Below are 14,851 nucleotides of genomic sequence, written 5' to 3' on the forward strand. Positions count from 1 at the left end.
AGTTAAACATAGAATTACCACATGATCCATCAAATCCACTCCCAGGTATATGCCCAAAAGAACCGAAAACAAATGTTCAAACAAAAACTTATAGGTGTATGTTCACCACAATACTATTCACAATAGCCAAAAGACAGAAACTCAAATGCCCATCAAAGGATGAATGGATAAACAAAATGTGGTATACAACGGATGATTATTCAGCCGTAACTACTATAACATGGAGGACCCTTGAAAATGTTATACTAAGTCAAAGAGGTCTGACACAAAAGGTTACATATTACATGACTCCATTTATATGAAATATCCAGAATAGGCAAATCCACAGAGAAAATAGATTTGTGGTTGCCAGGTGCTGGGAAGAGGGGGAAATGGGGAGTGACCGCTTAATTGATATTGGTTTTCCACTTGGGGTGATAAAAAGTTCTGGAACTAGATTGTGGTCACGGTTGCACACGTTATGAATGTACGTAATATCACCGAATTGTAAAATGGTAAATTTTATGTGTATTTTACAACAATTTTTTAAAACCTTATTTATGACATTCTTTTTTTTTTTTTTTTTTCTTTTTTTTTTGCGGTACGCGGGCCTCTCACTGTTGTGGCCTCTCCCGTTGAAGAGCACAGGCTCTGGACGCGCAGGCTCAGCAGCCATGGCTCACGGGCCCAGCCGCTCCACGGCATGTGGGATCTTCCCGGACCGGGGCACGAACCCGTGTCCCCTGCATCGGCAGGCGGACTCTCAACCACTGCGCCACCAGGGAAGCCCTATGACATTCTTGAAAAGACAAAATTATAGGGGAAAAAAGACCAGTGGTTATCTAGGGCTGGGAGAAGTTGACTACAAAAGGGAGCAAGGAAACGTGGGGTGGGGGAAGCGAAGATATGATGGAACTATTTACAGCTTGATTGTGGTGCTCATGGTTACAATACTATCTGCATTCCTCAAAACTCAAAGAACTCTACAGCATATAAACTAAAAATAAATCTGACATAAAGGAAAGAGTATGTTTCTTTACAGTAAAGGTATAAAAGTAAGTAAAAGAACATTGATTTATTTTTAATAATTCAATATTTCATGTCTTATATTGCCTGCCATCTTTTGTAGCCATTCTCAATGGAAAAGCAAAAATGTAGCACTGGATGATCTCCAATGAAACCAAAGACTGTCAGTGTCTGAATTAATCAGGCATGAGAGCTGGAACTTTAAGCTAGGGAAGGATTAACCTAGCCGAGGTACAGAAAGAAACAAAACAGTGCACTTATACCAGTAAAAGACAACTGTTACCTAGACTAATAGTAAAAAAGTTCCAAATTTCTAGCAAGATAGTAATTTTACTCTTTAGCAATGCTTGAGAAATGCCTGAGGTAAGTCCTTATAGCACTTTATTTTTTTAAAAAAGAAACACCTTGTAAATTCCTAATATTTTATTGCCTACCCATTTTGATAGCTTTCAAAAAAAAATTTAAAGAGTCAAAGCACTGTCGCTGGCAAAATCAGAAAAATCATTGCCTGAGAGAGAGACAGGCAGTCCACTTCTAATTTATTTCACGTATTTAAGTATTATGAGGTTCTGTACCTCATCTGGCATAAATTCATTTCTTACTAGGCATTAAGAATATTGACAGTTATTAAAGGTGGTATGCTTTTAATCTCCAATACAGATGTGAATTCAATTTTCAGCATTTAACAAAAAAAACAATTTTGTTAATGCTAAATAATCGTTCACCTGAAGGCTTCCGAATCTAAGGCACCACATTAACTGGACTCACTTTCTTCTGACCTTTTTTTTATTATTATTATTTTTTTTTTGCAGTATGCGGGCCTCTCACTGCTGCGGCCTCTCCCGTTGCGGAGCACAGGCTCCGGACACGCAGGCTCAGCGGCCATGGCTCACGGGCCCAGCCGCTCCGCGGCATGTGGGATCTTCCCAGACCGGGGCACGAACCCGTGTCCCCTGCATCGGCAGGTGGACTCTCAACCACTGCGCCACCAGGGAAGCCCTGACCTTTATTTTTAACCCAAGCTAGTTTACAGCCTTAAATAAAACCCTGCTTTAGCTACCATTTGCATTGCTTATCTTCCTCTTTTGTCAGCAAGTCCTGGAAGTACTTTAGAAACATCCCATTCAGCCTGGGAAATTGCCAAGATTGAAAGGAAATCTCTTACTGCATGACCTCCCTAGCAGAGGAAGGACAAAAAGACTGAAAGTCTACCAAGAAACATGTCCCACCTCCTCACCTCCATCCAGACTCTCCAGTTATATGCCAAACATAGCCACTTAGGACAGAGAAGATTAAGAATTACTAAGAGTTGGGCCTCCCTGGTGGCGCAGTGGTTGGGAGTCCGCCTGCCGATGCAGGGGATACGGGTTCGTGCCCCGGTCTGGGAGGATCCCATGTGCCGCGGAGCGGCTGGGCCCGTGGGCCATGGCCGCTGGGCCTGCGCGTCCGGAGCCTGTGCTCCGCAGCGGGAGAGGCCACAGCGGTGAGAGGCCTGCGTACCGCAAAAAAAAAAAAAAAAAAAAAAAAGAATTACTAAGAGTTAAACACTAAAGAAATCCTAAAACGAAGTCTTGAGACCAGAGGGGGACTCTGATCAAGGATAGGGCAGAGTGTTTTATAATATAGGAAATGTGTGCGACCAAAAGTCCTGGGGACTTCCCTGATGGTCCAGTGACTAAAGCTCTGCACTCCCAATGCAGGGGGTCAGGGTTCGATCCCTGGTCAGGGAACTAGATTCCACATTCCTCAACTAAGAGTTTGCATGCCGCATCTAAAAGATCCCACACGCTGCAACGAAGATCCTGCCACAACCAAATAAATAAATATTTTTAAAAATAAAAAGCCCTGAAAACTGGGGTGGGGTGGGGCCAAAACAAACAAAGAAGTAAATAAAAATCAAAAGTCCTGAAAACAGGCAAATAACGACTGTAGAGTTATTCTGATAAAGTTCCTCTAACTAATAGACTCAAGCATATACCCAAGGGACTAACATGCTTGTGAGATTCTCTAACAGTTACATATTTTAAATTTTCCCTTTAAAAATAATCCAAAAAAGCACTGTGGTACAAAAATGTACTGTGTAACAGATAACATCATTACCACTTTTTTTTTTTTTTACAGGTCAAGAAAAATGATGTGGTTGCCAAAAATCACTTGTAACACATCAAGAAAAAGTAAATACTAGGCAATTTAGACACAGGTATTTTTAAAGAAAACTATTACCAAGTTAGGCTCTACTGCCACAATGGTATGGTATACCCTACAAATCCTGGGCAGAGTCAAGGATGTGGGCATCGAAAGAGCAATATTCTAACATGCACCCCTTACCATGTAACACATCTTAAATATAATGGCAGGTATGGAAAAGACACTGAATTTCATATTCCACACATGCTTCTCAACAGAGGAAGACATTACCAGAAATATCTTTAGGTCATTCTCAAATCAGACACATGACCCCCAACCCCAACCCTCTTAAACAAATAAATACACCTTAGAGAGAAATCTAAAACACTTTGGTTCTATTTCTAACTTTACCAACATAATTATACGAAGACAGCAAGTGGATTTTTAAATGGACTCTGACTCCTTTCAACATGTCCAGTAACTCCTTTAGGACCTATCTCCTTAGGTATCCTGGGGTAGGAAATACACTATTAAACACCAAACTGGTAAAGAAACATACTACCTGTAATCAGTGGTATCATGGTAAAGTATGTATGGTAAACCCTCCTACTTAAGCACTGGAACCTCTTTTTCAGAGGTGATCTTGAACAGCCATATCCTCCCCTACTTAAACATAAACAAATAAAAATGTCTCATAGATAAATCTCAAAAGACATGGGCTCCTAAATCAAATAGTTGGGAAAGGAAGATACTTTTCACAAAAACCAGATTACTCTTCTAACTGCAGAATTATTTATTAAATGAAGACAGTTCGGGGTAGTTATTGAAACACACTAGTAAGCAGCAATCAAGAGCCAAGAAACAGCGCTCCAACTGTGCTCAGCAGTGGCCAGAAATACACTGAGGTATTTAAAGTATTTAGCTATAAGTTTGAGAAAGCTATGAAACAGTTCAAAATCATCACTTAAGCCACTTTAAATTCGAAAGGCCTATAGAAAGGCCTGTACAAACCCTATCTCTTTCTTTTGTACATTTTACACTAAACACACTTGTATGAGATTGATTTAAGTGGTATAAAATAAGAACTTTACAACGAAAGAGAAAAATCAATGTTTCTAGATATGAAGTTCCTTAGGAGACAGCATTTACCCATTCTGAGTAAATTTATAGTGCTATAATGTAAAATAGTACCAAAATCTCATGAAAGCTTAATACTGTATATATACTACATAACGATACAAAATTTCATTAATTCCTATCTGTTTAGAAGATATATGTGGTTCTTCTTTTTTTATGTATTTCTAACTACTACATTGCCAGAGTCTGTCCTTTCCATGATTCCATGATTTCCCTACTCCCTTTAAAACAAACATACATACGCACTAGAGTAGGGGAGAAAACGCAATGCAGCGTTCAACTGATGTTCTTAGAAGAATCAGTTCTTAAATTCCAACTATATAATGAAAGTTAAGCAAGGTACAAGCTACCTTTTAACCTACCCTGTCTCTATTTAATTCCATTTGCACCTACCCTACAATAAATGCAGTCAGAAAGATTAGATTATTTTTGCTGTCTCACAATTTCAACTGGTTTCAAGTTCTTAAAGTGTGAATTATAAGATATACAGAAAAAATAATGAAGAATGATGCAGACCTACAGTCAAATTCCTCATTGGCCAACTTGAAACAGGATGATAGCCTACTGGAAATTTTCATTCTAGAAGCCTATAAGTAGAAAATGTAAAAAGAAAAGCCACTACTATACTAAGGATGGCAAATGCCGTACCTAATAGAAATTTAACAATTATATGAGCTTCCAGTCATATATCCTCTAAGACACTTGACATAAATGCCCTTCATGAAACTTTTAGAAGTTACCACACACACATACACACACACGCACACTCTAGTACTTAGAGTTCTAGAAGAGAAAAATGAAATTTGAACTGGAGCGTGGGTGCATGTGTGTAGTAAATTCTAACTTTTTGAGGAAGAGATAAAAGAGGGAGGTTCTTTAAAATTCCAAATTTGATTCAGATGTGGCAACATAAATATCATTTGTATAGCATTTTACAGTTTTGAAAGTAATTTCCCAAACTTTATCTTTAACCCTCACAACCCTGCATCTTAGGGAAAGCAAGAATTACCTCCTCAGAGGAACAGCTGGTAATGTCAGTACAAAAGACCTCTGTCTTCCCATTCTTAGTCCATTGCTATTTTCATGACACTAGCCTCTCCTAAGACAAATATTTGTAAAGGATCAAAACTAAAAATGCACACAGTCTTAAAAATAAATATACCTTAGAGAAGAATCTACAACACTCTGGTTCTACTTCTAACGTTTCCAGTGTAATAAGACTAAGACAACAAGTGGATTTTTAAATGGACTAAAAGAGCGGGGAGAAGAGCACTGCCGTGTAACTTTCACACCTTCAACAAGATTACAAAAACCCAGGGAATACTGGCATTATAGTAACTATACAAGATAGGCCACTTTCATTAAATAAAAGGCTGCTTTTACAAAACTCTGTCTTAGAGTCAGTTAATTGATTACCACCTCCCCAATACACTTTTATTACGCATAAGTTCATCTTTAGTTTCAGTATTTTCAAAAAAGGAACAAGATACCACATATGAAAATTGCATCAATATTTCAAATAATGACAATTAATCATTTATAACAGAATTCTAACTCAAGTCCTTCAAAAACAATACAAACTGTACCTCAAGGTAGATTCCTCTAAACCAGACTAATGAATAGACTCTAAATCTCAAGTTTCATTGTCTTACTTCTGGAAAACCATTTTCATTTTTCTTCACATTTATCAAAAGAATATAAGGACAGGAAGAAAAGCCATCAATCTTTTTATGAAAGAAAATCCAGGATGTTTTCTTTCCAATTAAATATGCTAATGAATATTCATCTGTATAATACTACTGGTGATCATCTTTGGATTTTTTTTTTTTTTTTTTTTTTTTTTTTTTGCTGTACGCGGGCCTCTCACTGTTGTGGCCTCTCCCGTTGCAGAGCACAGGCTCCGGACACACAGGCTCCGCGGCCATGGCTCGCGGGCCCAGCCGCTCCGCGGCATGTGGGATCTTCCGGGATCGGGGCACGAACCCGTGTCCCCTGCATCGGCAGGCGGACTCTCAACCACTGCGCCACCAGGGAAGCCCTTTGGATCTTTTTAATCATCAAATCAGAAGAGAGTCCCATTCTATAGAGAACAGACAAAAAGTCTGACATTTTTCCTCAAATTAATAGATTTTTCTGCCTAATTTCTGGCAAACTGCAGGAAGTCAACATACACTCTGTCATTAGGGCAATGAGTCTGAATTTCCAGTGTCAGAATCAAAGCAAAGAGACTGGAAATAAAGTGATATATTTCAGACAAGGATTCCAGGGTTCATATTACTAGGAATATAAACTAGGGAGACCCTTAAGAGGCAGGATAGCAAGAGTCATGGGTTGCTTCAAAGAACTAAATATTCCAAGATGAAAGTTAAAATTTCAAACACACACACTGACACACACACACCATATACACACATCTTTTTAAATCAGAATATTAAAATGCTAAAGAGGAAATAGTAAAGATAATTTTTCAATTAAATTTAAATAAGAGGGAAAATTTTAATTCAAAGAACTTCAGTAAAAAAACAAGATTGTTACCAATGCTGTCATATACAGAGGAAAAACTAATACATGTCACTATATAGTCCAAGACATGCTTATTAGTGAAGGCTTTTGCCTAATCAGCAGAAAAGGTATTAATATATTAGATGCCACCCAAAAATAAAAATCTAGTAAATACTAAGTCCAACAATTTTTTAAAAAAATCTGCAGACATATACATATAATTACCTTAGGCCACTGCAGAGCTTGTAATAATTTTCTTGTGGACCTATAAGAGCACTGCTGAGGTGCTTTATTGATGATAAAAAGGGTAAAGGAAAAAAGTGGTGCCTTTCCTTATAAACAAAGAAATAGCAGAATTTAGTAAGTTCTATACCAAACAGCAATCTACAATTCTGATACCAGAAACTCCTCTTTTTTTTTTTAATTAAGTTATTTTATTTTATTTATTTTTGGCTGCATTGGGGCTTTGTTGCTGTGCACGGGTTTTTGTCTAGTTGCAGCACACGGGACTCTCACTGCGGTGGTTTCTCTTGTTGCGGTGCACTGGCTCTAGGCACCACAGCTTCAGTAGTTGCGGCTCACGAGCTCTAGAGCGCAGGCTCACTAGTTGTGGCACATGGGCTTAGCTGCTCCGCGGTATGTGGGATCTTCCGGGACTGGGCTCGAACCCGTGTCCCCTGCATTGGCAGGTGGATTCTTAACCCACTGCTCCACAAGGGAAGCCAGAAACTCCTCTTTTTTTGGCGGGGGAGGGAGGCAGGGGGGCTGTGTGGTTTGTAGGATCTTAGTTCCCCCACCAGGGATCGAACCCGGGCCCTGGCAGTGAAAGCGCCAAACCACTGGACCGCCAGGGAATTCCCCAGAAACTCCTCTTTTGAAAAAGATTTTTAGGTAATTAACACAAAAAGTCTGTAACAGGTTTTTAAATAATAAACATGAGATCCTAGACATACTATGAATAGCAACATTAACTTCCTAAGGAATGATTTCTAACAGGAATACAATCTCCTTTTTTCAAAGGGTATGAAGATTAATATGAAAGAAGTAATTCACTATGAAAGAAACCTGTTGATTCTGGAAAATCTGGATTTCAGTCATTCCCGAATCAGCAGGCATACAACTGGCAAGAGGTTTGTTTCCTCAGGCCTTCTAATGGAATGTCAAAAGAGGCTCAACCCACCCGGTGCTTAACTTTTTGGTGATTAGACTGTTTAAATAATGTACAAATAGATACAACAGATATGGGATAAACTGTCAATGTGTAAATTAACTTTATGTGAGCAAAGTATTTCTTCAAGATGGATAAAACCTATGAATCTTAAATGGCCATAGTCTGATCTGGCCACCTCAGTCCACTAGAACATTGTCCCTTTGAACCTGTACAATCACCTTACTTAAGCTGCTGCCTCCGGCTAACCGAGCTGCTGTACAAGGAACAGTTCCTCTCAAAATGCCTCCTACAGTTACAGTGTTCTAAGCCCTGCAGTTAACTCTAAACACAAAAACAAACTTGCAGAATTCCATTTTCATGTATTTACTTGAGAAAGGACACTCAAATTTAGAGTGTTTACTATTTATTGATGCACTGGTAGGGAAGAAGGGATACAGAAGCAAAACCATTATACAAGATGCATGCACACATAAAGGTTATGTCTTACTGGGGAAGACACACACAAAAAAACTCAGATAGTGAGTGTTATTACAGAAGGCTGGTGCTTCCCACTGAGAGGGTGCATTTAGGCTGAGATAGCATGAAAACACCCAGGTCAAGCACTCTGAGAAGAACAAGCTATGCAGTAGCTACACAGCAAGAACAGGACTTACAAAGGCCCTTAAGACAGAAATGAGTTTGGGGAGTGCTTTAGGGCAAGTACACAGAACAGTGGAGAAAATGACAGGCTCAGCCTTCAGGGACAAACTGGCTGGGAGAACAAAAAAAGGTTGAAGTGATAAGCACAGTTACCTTTCATTGTAGACCTGTACCAAGATTTGGAAACGATCACAGAGGGCAGAGGTAGGGTAAGGATCTTAAGGGAAGCGCAATATTTAGGTTGGGGAGAGGACGAAAAACAGAGCTACCAACGGTAGGTTCAAGAGGGAAGAGAAAAGTCCGTGAACCTGTAGCTCACAGGAATAAATTTAGCCAACAAACTTAGAAGAGCTCCTCTGTGTTCCAGGACTCAAATGCCTGAAAAGGTTAACAGTGGATCCACCATCTGAAACTGTTTTCACAAGGATCTTCAGATATCCCAAGTCTGTTTATAGCAAAAGAGGAATAACAGAACTATGTTGAAGATGACGAGGTTATCAATCTTCAGAAACCATAAGTTGGTAATAAATCATAAGATAATATTCAAAAATTTCCTGTCTATAATAACTTTTAAGGTAAGATCCACATGTACACTCTGCCAGGGTTTTGGGGTTTTTTTGGGGGTGGTGCAGTGGGAAGGGAAATTATCCAACTGCAAAGTCATTGTGTATCTGTACCTTGATCAGGGTCATGGTTACACAGGTGTATACATTTGTCAAAAATCACTCAACTTAAGACCTATACATGAATAAATTTTATCTCAAAAAAGTAACAAGTTCAAAAAAGAATTCAACTAAGAAAAAGTACAGTCAACTAATACAAGATGGAGCAGAACATAATAAAAACATATACATACACCTGAAACTAATATGTTGTACGTCAATTATACCTCAATTTAAAAAAAAGAAAAAGAAGAACACAAATGTCTCCCTAAAAATTTAATAGGTTACATTCTACGTTAAAAAAAAAAGTAATAAGCTGGAATATTTCATACAGGAATTAAACCACAAAATGTCTGCAATCTTCACTGTTAGACCTCTAAACAAGAGGGGATGTGTTTTATTTTCTACTCCCCAAAATAAAATGGATTCTGAGAAAACTTTAAGATAGCCAAAGACAGGTAACCAAAAAACAATATGAAGAGACACCAAACAAATGACAGCTTGTGTGAATCTATAAAGGGAGGTCCACTGAAAGCTGCCTCAGGGATTTATTTTAGGTGATTAGGATTGGGAAAGAAAAGCAAGTAAGCAAGTGCCAAGCACTGAAAGCAGGAAAGCCTAAATTTAAAAGTTGTGAGAACTCAGTGTTCACAAAAAAAAAAAAACATCAACCACACTCCATTTTGTGTATATGATCATCCTATATAATGTAAGTGTCCTAACCTGAATTGAAGTGTGAGCAGATAAAAAGTATCACTTTAGTGATCACCCTCAATCAACACCAGATAACAAATAAGGGGCTCTTGCTTATGGAAATTCCATATATTGAGCTGAATACTTTTGTCTGAATTTAAACCATGAATTATAAACAGAATATTCAGGTCCTCAACAGTCTCTTGTCTAGACTGTTCCAACTGCCTCCTACTGTGGTTACACACACACACACACACACACACACAAACTAATTTTAATCTTCCTCAATTATGCCACTTCCATGCTGGTAAAACTTCAGTAGTTCCCTAAAGTCATACCAAACACACGTCCAGTATGATTCAAGACCTACAATACAGCCCCACTCCAGCTCTTAAGCTTCATCTCTTATTTGTATCACACCTCACAAATACCCCATCCTTCTAACCAAACTGGTAACATTTTACCAAGGACAACTTGCATTTTGCCATTTCCCTGCTTTCTTCTATTTTTTGATCCCCCCCAAATTTAGTGTCAAAATAGAACAGATCAATTTAATGGTCCCACTGCCCCCTACTCAACTGTACAGCTTTCCCTCCTCTGACTCTCCAAGTTTTAAACTGTAAATCACATATAAAAAGAATTTTACCAAGAATTATATCACAATTAATATCCATATACTGCTTTACCTTTTACAAAGCCCTTTCTTATCCCCCATACTACCCGATAATCTCCTTAAAGACAGTAGCTCTATTAGTCATAAAAATCCCTACAGCATCACTATTTCCTGAATTAGAATATTTTCATTGAATTAGAATATTTCACAATCTCCTATTATTTAAAAAACCCTCCAGTTATACTCCCAACTTAAAAAGGAACCACAACAGAAGGGAGAAAAGGGTTCAATTTAAAGATAAAATTGTCAAATGTTTCACAAAGAATATATTTTATTCTATAATGGAAAAAATAAACTTTCCCCCCAAATTAAACACCCATACACAATTATCTGGAACTCCTTAATGTACATGAAAATCTGTGGTACAGAACTGGCAACGATTAAATTCTGTTTAACTAAAGCTCTATTTATAGTTATAAAATATGTAACTCCACTTAATTTCACCCTTTATGTATTTCACTATATTATGTACCCATGGACATCAGACAGTACAGACTCATAAAAGGCTGAAGAGACAACTCTAGTTTCAAACATCCAGCTTCTCACAATGTCAGACATACTAGTTTTTGGCTTTTCTATCTTCACAGCCCTCTTCCCCATCTTTTGGTCTGTGACAATGGAGAATGAAGGTATTTGTACTTGTGAGAACTTCAATCTGTCTACGTTTTACCAAAAATAGAAGCTGTCTTTAATATACAGTTTCATCCTTTTAGAACTGTAGAAAGATCTTAACATTGGGCACAGTAAGATATCCAAGATATATCTGTTAAACGAATAAAGTCTTAAGATGCCCAAGTGTGGAAATAAAATTATGTGTTTTCATTTGACAACGCTCCCTCTTGCTTGTTGAACTAATCTATACTTGACTCCAATGTCAAATCAGTCTTGTCATTTTGGAGAATTAAAATGAACAATATAACAAATTACACACTTTTTTTTTTTTTTTTGCTTCACCGCCTGGCATGCAGGATCTTAGTTCACCAAAAAGGGATCAAACCCACGCTCCCTGCAGTGGAAGCCCAGGAGTCTTAACCACTAGACCACCAGGGAAGTCCCATATACACTTAATTTTAAAACAAATCATTCTGATCTCTATCTTGATTGGTGCACCCAGAAGATTACCCCCCAAAATAAAGTCAAGAAAAGGAGAGACTGGTTACTGCCAATAATAAAACCACTCATTTGTCTAATCATTCTTAAATGTTAATGGAGGGCCTGCGCTGGTGGCGCAGTGGTTAAGAATCCCGCCTGCCAATGCAGGGGACATGGGTTTGAGCCCTGGTCCGGGAAGATCCCACATACCGCAGAGCAACTAAGCCCGTGCGCCACAACTACTGAGCCTGCACTCTGGAGCCCGCGAGCCACAACTGCTGAGCCCGCGCGCCTAGAGCCTGTGCTGTGCAACAAGAGAAGCCACTGCAATGAGAAGCCGCGCACCGCAACGAAGAGTAGCCCCCGCTCGCCGCAACTAGAGAAAGCCCGCGCACAGAAACGAAGACCCAACGCAGTCAAAAATACATAAATAAAATAATTTTTAAAAAAGTTAATGGAGAGTACAGTGAATGAAAACGAAGACTATAATCCAGTGCTATAAAAATGCTTTCTGCTAGAGGTATGCTTTTAGCAAAGGTGGGCTTGCTCTGTTGCCACATGACACTAGTCTATTCAGCCACCTGGAACACTTCCTGTCAATATGTGTGAAGTATCAGGTGTGGCCATCATTGACTCAACAGTCGGTTTCCAGACTAACTGACAAACTAACACTAAAAGAAACCAACCAAAAATTGCTTTTTTAAATCCTACTTTTCAAAAAGCCTAAATCTAGTAAAATAGAACCAAAAAAATCAGACAAGGACTGGTACAGAAAAGCAAATAATTTTTGTTTTAAACCAAAATGACTCTGATGAACCATACGGAATCTGCCTGCATTTGAAGATGTTTAGAAAAATAAACCCCCATTTAAGCAAGGAGAAAAATCGAGCTCCATTCTGTCAGCTAACTGGAGTCTGTCACCTTTCTAAAGTGAAGAGGGTACAGAATAACAACCTCAAATTTAACTCATGAAAATTTATGACTTGGCAAACACCTGAAGTTTTTTATTGGCTATTTAACAAAACAACTAGGCAACCGTGCAAAGAAATCAAGTTTTGCTATGGCATATTGTCCATACTTTTCTATTCCCTCCTCTACAAAAAAGTCAAGTATTTCCAACATCCTAATCAACTGTTACTCCGTGTAACCAAGCACATCTCACAGTATCTGTCTACCCAGGCAATAAGTTCTGAGACTCTGTTAAACAGCACCGCTTCCAAGAATGCATACATCCTCCCCCCAACACAGACAAGAAATAAAGTACTTGAAGAAAAACAGACAATACTAATAACCCACGTACATATTCCACAACTATATAAGCCATTCTGCTTCATACCTGTCAAATTAAGCCAGGTGATCTCAACCCATAGCTGCAACTGTGCTACTCCATTTATTTAGAAACACAAGCTACAACTTATTCTTTTCCAGAAGCTCCAGGACTATTTGTGAAGGGCACTTTATTTAGTCCTCTAAAGGGATACTGTGTACATTCTTTTACATATGCTGACCACAGTACTGAAAAATAATGGAAAATCTACTGTCAAAGAGCTCAAATGTCAAATTCAAGCTCATTTAACATTTAATTCATTAGATGCAAAAAAAAATCAAATTTCACACATTTCAATGAACATACAAAAGAATGTCAATTACAGATAAAAATACCAAAACTAGTTAACTGATTTTAAGTAAAGCAGGCATAAACCCTAAGTGGTAAAGGACAAGTAAAACTATGCTTCCAAAACATTTTTTTTAACTACTTATCTCAATTCTAGGCTCAGGCATTAACTTTTAAAATCACCTAGTTACATACACCCGATCTCAACAGACACAGGATTTGGGAAGGCATATTAAACAGAACGAGATGTGTACCACTCATTAGCCAAAAGAGTATTTTGATTTTTCTATCAAGTATTAAAGTGTTACCTTCGAACATCTTACCAAATTATTTCCAAACACTGCTGGAATTACATGAAACCATCAAGAAGCAAAAGTCATCCCAACAACGTGTGTTTGTCTAACATTTATTTGGCCAGTTCCTGGACAATCATAAGGCAAATGTGCTTCAAAGTATGAGAGCTCCATGAATCAACTAACCCTAAAATATTATATACGTTTAGGAAGTTCTTCTAGGCACTGGGCTAAGTTCCAAGATAGTCTGAGTATTACAAGCACTTATTCAGTAAGAGAGATAAGAATGAATTAGTCCTAAATTAGGTACAACTGCCCCATGATTAATCAGAAAGACGCAAAAATTATTTTTTTTTAAAAAGTCGATGCTCCGCAGGGAGTTTCCTGGTGGCCTAGTGGTTAGGATTCCGTGCTTCCACTACCAAGGCCCAGGTTCCATCCCTGGTTGGGCAACTGAGATCCTGCAATCGGCCCGGGGTGGCCAAAAAACTCGATCCTCCTCATATACTCATTTCCAACTAGGCCCCAAACCTGTCTGAAATCAAATCAAATTCTCTACTCCTCTAAGCAACTGTCCGTACAAGTGTCCGGGTATGAACTGCTCCCCGCCAGAGTAACTGCCCCTGCACTTGGGGAAAACTTCATTTCCTAGTACCAGGGTCGGTCGGCCCCATTAACACAGTCACAATATAGTCTCATGCTCCACAACTACGCTGTTGTCAGAGTAAGGCCTTAGAGTGCTGGGTTTTGTTTTGTTTTTTTAATATTAACACGTGGGGGATCACAGAAGGGATCCCAGTTAAGGAAATCTTTCACGTGGGGACTCAAAGGGTTAAAGATCAGGGAAGTTAATGGGTAACAGAGAGGGTCCCGTACTCTCAGGATCCCCCAACTCATATCCCAACTTGAGGGCAAGGTGGCAAGTAAAAAGTGCCCCCACCGCCAGGTCCCCCTTCCTTCACCCAACTCCTAGGCCAGTGCCTTCTCCCGGCGCCCTGGCTCTCGGCTCCAGCCCCCGAGCTGAAATGCAGGGCGAGGGGAGGCATTTAGGCCTCGCCTCCCAGCGGCCTTCCTCCCCCGGCCGGGGCGGGAGGGGACCCAGGAAGCCGCGCCTGGTTCCCCGGGGCGGGGGGTGGGGTGGGGGGAGGAGGGTGGAGAGCCTAGGCCGCGCCTCCCACCCCGGCGGTCCTAGGCCTCGGCCCGCCTGAGGCGGGGCCCGGGGTCGGGTCGGCGGGCTGGGCG

The 14,851-nt window shown here is 39.5% G+C and overlaps 1 protein-coding gene across 1 annotated transcript in view; it reads right to left on the minus strand.

The window, feature by feature from the left end:
* Nucleotides 1–14,851, minus strand: part of SMG1 (SMG1 nonsense mediated mRNA decay associated PI3K related kinase) — a gene marked incomplete at both ends in the record, with an annotated part of 90,982 nt that overhangs the window by 76,032 nt on the left and 99 nt on the right. The gene's annotated exons all lie outside the window — the stretch shown is intronic.

The sequence above is a fragment of the Hyperoodon ampullatus genome (genome assembly GCF_949752795.1).
Source record: "Hyperoodon ampullatus genome assembly, chromosome: 14".
In the NCBI taxonomy this organism is placed as follows: Eukaryota; Metazoa; Chordata; class Mammalia; order Artiodactyla; family Ziphiidae; genus Hyperoodon; species Hyperoodon ampullatus.